Consider the following 7200-nt stretch of genomic DNA (forward strand, 5'->3'; position numbering starts at 1 on the left):
AGCAGCTAGTTTGCAGTCTTTCCAGCTTCAGTTGGAAGTGATTGCTTTAGCTGTGTTGTTTGCTAGCTCCTCTGAACAACAGTTTCCTGACGAGTGAGCACATTTTCTATGCCAGGCGAAATCGCACCTCATTAGCTCATTGTTATGGATGTATCCAAATAAATGTCACTAGAAAAGAGCTTAAACAAATGCAAATGCGGCTACTTTACTGTTATTCTGGCTGCACTTTTTGACGTGACTGTAAGTTAGCCGTAGTTGGCTAGCTAGCTAGCAAGCAAGGGATAAGTACGTTGCCAGCCAGTATTTAGAACGAACGACTGTGTTACGTCCATAGTTACAGAACAAAAAGACTGAACGACCAGCCGGCTTGGGTAGCAGCCCTAGATTTGTGTCGGGACTATATCTTGTGGAAGGATGAAATAGCATGAATAAATTAATAGAAACTAATATTTATAACGAAAATATGTCTATCATTATTTGAATATGTTGGTAACCTGTTGTATAAAAGTGATAATGCCCTCGAAACCGGTGTTTGGAGGATATATAGGAGAACAACACCGGTGCCAATGTATCCTCCAAACACCGGCTTCTCTGGCATTATCACTTAAGTGTGCATGTGCACGTGTTTGTCTGACAGAGAGTGAAGGTGATTGTGTAGTGGCGTTGGGAGTTAGTTCTGGTTGGTGAAGGTGACCAGACGTGTTAGGAGCTGATGTGGTTCATGCTCAGGCCCTGAAGGTATACATTAGATTTGTGGTGGAGAGATCCTTAGGCTGAACATGCTCAGGCAATCTACCTCTGAGCGTGCCTCTGTGGTATATTTGTTCCTAAACCTTTTTGGAAGAAAACCTTTCTTTTTTTGGAGGGAAAATCCTTTATCTGCATTTGATTGAATCCTGGCTTAAAGACATGTTCCGGGAACTTTGGTGACTAGTGTGTTTTAAAACTTCCCGGTTTGGGCTGGATGTGTCAATGTGTAGTTCATACACACATAATTTATGAGCAGAATTACTGTCTTACCTCAATTAGCCACGAAATCCCTAGTTTGCAAGCGACGGATTTCTGGAAGCTGTGCTACACCATTTTCCCTAAATATTTCCCCCACATGGGCCAGCCCCCTAGCAATTCGAGGTTCATCTAGTGAGCTTCAGCCCCTTGCCTTTTGGGTGACAGCTATGCAATTTTCGGGGACCACTTTTGGCTCATGAGCGCTACTTTCAGAACTACTGGCTAAAAAGTATACAAAAGTACCGGAGAATCTCTTTATCCCTCATACTACCGACTGGGATCAATTTGACCCCAAAGGCATATTTTTGATCATAGCCCAAAGGTGGTTTTTTCAGTTCTTCAAAATTTTCATGATTTGTCCATCAACTTGTTTTTAATAAATCTAAATAATTGTTTAATTTCTGTATCAATATAGACTTTTAATAAAAGTCCTTTGAGGTCATTTTCACCCCCGCCAAAAACACCTAATTCTGCCTATAGTAATTTGATAGATAGGACCTTTATTTGAATCTCGTTATCTCTGGAGACATACCACCAGTGGGTGGAGGGGGACCTGTATCAGTATTGTGTACTGCCCCTTTAAATGGCAGTCGTTTTTACCATATAAATATGACCAAATTACACTGAACAAAAATATAATAGAAACATGTAAAGTGTTGGTCCCATGTTTCATGAGTTGAAATAAAAAATCCCATACACACAAAAAGCTTATTTCTCTCATTTTGTGCACAAATTTGTTTACATCCCTGTTAGTGAGCATTTCTCCTTTGTCAAGATAATCCATCCACCGACAGGTGTGACATATCAAGAAGCTGATTAAACAGCATGATCATTACACAGGTGCACCTTGTGCTGGGGACAATAAAAGGCCACTCTAAAATGTGCATTTTTGTCTCACAACACAATGCCACAGATGTCTCAAGTTTAGAGGGAGCGTGCAATTGGCATGCTGACTGCAGGAATGTCCATCAGAGCTGTTGCCAGAGAATGTAATGTTCATTTCACTACCACAAACGTTGTTTTAGAGAATTTGTCAATACATCCAACCGGCCTCACAACCACAGACCACGTTTAACCACGCCAGCCCAGGACCTCCACATCCAGCTTCCTCACCTGCGGGATCGTCTGAGACCAGCCACCCGGACAGCTGATGAAACTGTGGGTTTGCACAACCAAATAATTTCTGCACAAACATTCAGAAACCGCCTCAGGGAAGCTCATCTGCGTGCTCGTCATCCTCACCAGGGTCTTGACCTGACTGCAGTTCGGCATCATAACCGACTTCAGTGGGAAAATGCTCACGTTCGATGGCCACTGGCACACTGGAGAAGTGTGCTCTTCACTGCTGAAACCCGGTTTCAACGGTACCAGGCAGATGGCAGACAGCGTGTATTGCATTGTGTGGGGTAGTGGTTTGCTGATGTCAACATTGTGAACAGAGTGCCCCATGGTGGCGGTCGCGTTATGGTATGGGCAGGCATAAGCTACGGACAACGAACACAATTGCATTTTATCGATGACAATTTGAATGCAGAGATACCGTGACGAGATCCTGATGTCCATTGCCGTGCCATTCATCCGCCACCATCACCTCATGTTCAGCATGATAATGCACGGTCCGATGTCACAAGGATCTGTACACAATTCCTGGAAGCTGAAAATGTCCCAGTTCTTCCAAAGCCTGCATACTCAACAGACATGTCACCCATTGAGCATGTTTGGGATGCAGTGGATCCACATGTACGACAGCATGTTCCAGTTCCCGCCAATATCCAGAAACTTCGCACAGCCATTGAAGAGGAGTGGGACAACATTCCACAGGCCACAATCAACAGCCTGATCAACTCCATACGAAGGAGATGTGTCGCGCTGCATGAGGCAAATTGTGGTCACACCAGATACTGACTGGTTTTATGATCCACGCCCAACGTTTTTTTGTAAGGTATCTGTGACCAACAGATGCATATCTGTATTCCCAGTCGTGGAATCCATAGATTAGGGCCTAATGAATTTATTTGAATTGAATGATTTCCTTATATGAACTGTAACTCAGTAAAATCTTTGAAATTGTTGCATGTTGCATTTTATATTTTTGTTCAGTGTAGTATTTACTTCAAAATTCAAAAAACTAAAATTATATCACAATCAAATCATGCTTTTTAGTACTTATGTGGATTGTACTTTGGAAAAAAGCTGCACATTATTTAAGGGAAACATTTATATTCTCGTTTTACAGAATATGCAAATTACTGTAATTTAATTTTTTTATTTTTTTTCAGATAACATTATTTACATGTCTAATGATGTTTTGATAAGAATTAAGTTGATGTTTTTCTATGATTGTTGCTTTTTCCAGTAGTTATTTCTTGGGGTCAAAACGATCCCAATTGGTAATCCATGTATGTAAAATATGTTGCTAGTATGAGGGTTAAGCAGGGGAGAACGACTGCCCCCTCTCATTGAAGCCACGGAAGTTCAAGGCCGACCGCGGTACTGCACGCATTGTTAGCAGAAAACAGGATCCCCATTATAGTGAATGGAAAAATTGCAATCTTTGTGTATCTAAAAATTATTTTTGAAAACAATCATGGTACCAATAATTATTTATAGTACACCAGATGTATGTCCTTGAACCAATTATTTTAAAATCGCACGCAGAAGAGGATCATTTAGTTGCTAATTGCAGCCTGCAGTACCACGGTCGGCCTTCAACTTGAGTTACTCAGTGAGAGGGGGCAGCACTGAGCTAGCCTGTAACGTCACTTCCTGGAGTAGCTCAAACTGTGCATGTTATGTCTCCATGAGACGCCATCTTTAACAGACTTCATTTGGCTTCAATGCGCTATTGAGTCTTCACATAGGAATGAATGGTGTCACGTGACCGATGGCTTTGTCCATTCATATATACAGGAGGTTGGTGGCGCCTTAATTGGGGAGGACGGGCTCATGGTAATGGCTGGAGCGGAATCAGTGGAATGGTATCAAATACATCACACACATAGTTTCAACGTGTTTGATGCCATTCCATTTGCTCCGATCTGGCCATTATTATGAGCCGTCCTCCCCTCAGCAGCCTCCTGTGGTTCATATATACAGTCATTGCGGTTAAGCCTCTGAGGCTTTTTGGTAAAGCAAAACAAACAGAACAAAACAAAAAGCACTGTTTCTAGATGATCCGAATTAGAACAAATTCTGAATGGCTTCCGAGGCATTTGTAATTTCCATTTTGTGCATTCATCTCATGATGCCCTACCCCCCCCCTGCCCTGCCCTCCCCCCACGCTTAACCCACCTCCACCCTAAATCTAACCCCACCGGGCCGCACCTTCTGCCAGATACAGCCTGGGCTCTTAATATCTCCCTCCACTCCCCTCCCTCTATCCACCCCTCCCTTCCTCCATCCAACGGTGCCAACAGCTGTGGCCGTGTGGCCTGGCTCAGGGACCATTTAGTCAATCCCCTCAGTCCCGGGCTCCCAGACTTAAGGCACCTTAACGTTACCGGATAAGGGAAACTAGTGGGATCTGATCTAAGAAGAAGAGAACCAGGGCAGGCTGGTGTTAAGACTAAGGGGATCCCTTAAGGACTACCGATTTGGGTTTGTGTCGCAAATGGCACCTTATTCTCTATATAGTGCACTACTTTTGACCAGAGCCCTGGTCAAAAGTAGTGCACTACACAGGGAATAGAGTGCTATTTGGGATGCGACAGTGGCCACAGTATGGAAAGTGTGAACTCAATGTTCTATTCTGAGACTGTATCTCGTTCCTGGCTCACTCAGGAGAGCTCACCAAGGAGTGCGTAGCAGCTTATCTTCTCTCACCCTGTCAGGCTGTGGGCCGTGCACATCAACGCTAGCGGTTGCTATAGATTATGGTAACTATGACTTTGATAGAACGTTGGGTTCTTTGAGAATTTATCCATTTGGTTTTTGAACTTTTGTAACTGACCGTTTCCTTCCTCAGAGGAGCATTTTGAATGTTTGCCATGTCCCTTCTGTGTTGTCGGTCTTCTTTGAACTCTTAACATGGTCTTTCTTTTTGTTCAACATAATACGGCGCAGAAAGTGTGTTTACGATAGCAAGAAAATCCAACTCGGCTAGCAATTCCAAACTACCGATTTCAAATAAGAACACCAAACAATCAGATCATCAAAAGAAACAATACACCACAGTTCAATATGTGTATTTGTGTTTCCTTATATATTTGTTGTTGTTTTTTGTTTTGTTTTTACAGAAAAGGGGGTTACATTTGGTGCAATTGGACTAGATGAAACAATGAATAATTATGTTCATTTCATGACAAAGAGATATAATGGCGCCTGTTGAATCATACTGTCTGTTTATACAAACTACAAATTCCTTTTCACTTTTGAAATAAATATATGTACAGCATATATTATCATAAACATTATCAGAGTATGACCTGTGGTTATTTAGTTTTAGCTTGCTGCTCTTGCCTTGAATGTTTAGGGGTACCCCCATATGGTTTGGGGTACCCCCATATGTTTAGTGGTACCCCATATGGTTTGGGGTACCCCCATATGTTTAGTGGTACCCCATATGGTTTGGGGTACCCCCATATGTTTAGTGGTACCCCATATGGTTTGGGGTACCCCCATATGTTTAGGGGTACCCCCATATGTTTAGGGGTACCCCCATATGGTTTGGGGTACCCCCATACTGTATACGACTGTATTATCTCCCCACATGCTTCTCCTTTGTACTTTAAGCCAAAGAGGGAATACTATGGGTGCAAATAATTTTACACTAGACATTTTTCAATAAGGGCTAACACCAACTGGCGCACTATGGCTCTGACACATACATAACCTATCTCCGTCATTGTGTGCGTCCCATATGGAATCTTATTCCCTATATAGTGCATTAGAGTTTGGGCAATAGAACCCTGTTCCCTACAGTGTACAGTGCACTGTATATGGAACAGGATGCCATTTGGTCTCCATCATGCCAGGTACCATATATGAGTCAGAGGTGTTATAAGGGAATAAAAAGGCAAAGAAGAAAATAGGATGGAAATGTTGAGCAGAAAAGGTACCAAAAGGTTGAAATCAGTGAGAGAGATGCAACATGCTCAGTTTGCTGAGGAAGGAGAGTAGAGCAGTGAGAATAGGAGTTCTACAGATCCCTTCTTTGCTGAATGTGAACACAAATGTCTTGAAAAGCAGTTCTAGATATCGATGAACGGAGTTCTTCCAAAACATAACCGCCAGAGTAAATGTACCAACTCATTTCTCAATGACAGAAAACATTTAGACATGTATCTCTTTGTTTTAGATGTGGTAAAAAATTAAATAACTAGATTTGACCTTAGCTAGATTTGACCTCAGCTAGATTTGACCTTAGCTGAAAAGTTTTACAAATAACCTCCAATGATGATTGTGAGAGTAACCTGCTGGGTATATAAGACTAACCAATGAGCCTAAAATGACCATAACCCTGTGTGGGGGTTTTGAGGGAACATTATATTTGTTTGTGTGATGATGTTGTTCAAAAAGAGAAGAACTGATTGATCAAAACATAAAAAAATCAACAAGAAAAAAACAACGCAAAATATGATAACATTTTTCAATAACATTTCAATAATTTTTCAAAAAAGAAATTAGCGCTTCCTACTTATCCATAATCCACAACATTTTTACATTTTAGTAATTTAGCAGACGCTCTTATCCAGAGCGACTTACAGTTAGTGAGTGCATACATTTTCATACTGCCCCCCCCCCCCGTGGGAAACGAACCCACAACCCTGGCGTTGCAAGCGCCATGCTCTACCAACTGAGGTAATGAGATCGTAGTCACATTCACCTCTCAGCTCAGCAGACAGACAGATAGACAGACAGACAGACTGACAGACTCACACATCCATTGTGAGGGGGGCGTTGATTAGCTAAGATGGAAGGCTAAAGCTCAAGTTTAGCTGTCCTGTCATTAGCCACAGGTCCACAGTTCCCCAATCCCCGACTGAAGATTCCCACAGTTCCTCTTCTTTATCCCTTATGTCATCGTATAGAATGTATACTTATCATATAGAATGTCTGCTTATCATACATAGAATGTCTCCTCATCATATCAAAAATCTGCTTTTCATATAGAATGACTCCTCATCGTATAGAATGTCTCCTCAACATATAGAATATCTGCTTTTCATATAGACTTACTCCTCATCATATAGA

The sequence above is a fragment of the Coregonus clupeaformis genome, chromosome 21 (genome assembly GCF_020615455.1).
Source record: "Coregonus clupeaformis isolate EN_2021a chromosome 21, ASM2061545v1, whole genome shotgun sequence".
Taxonomy (NCBI): domain Eukaryota; kingdom Metazoa; phylum Chordata; class Actinopteri; order Salmoniformes; family Salmonidae; genus Coregonus; species Coregonus clupeaformis.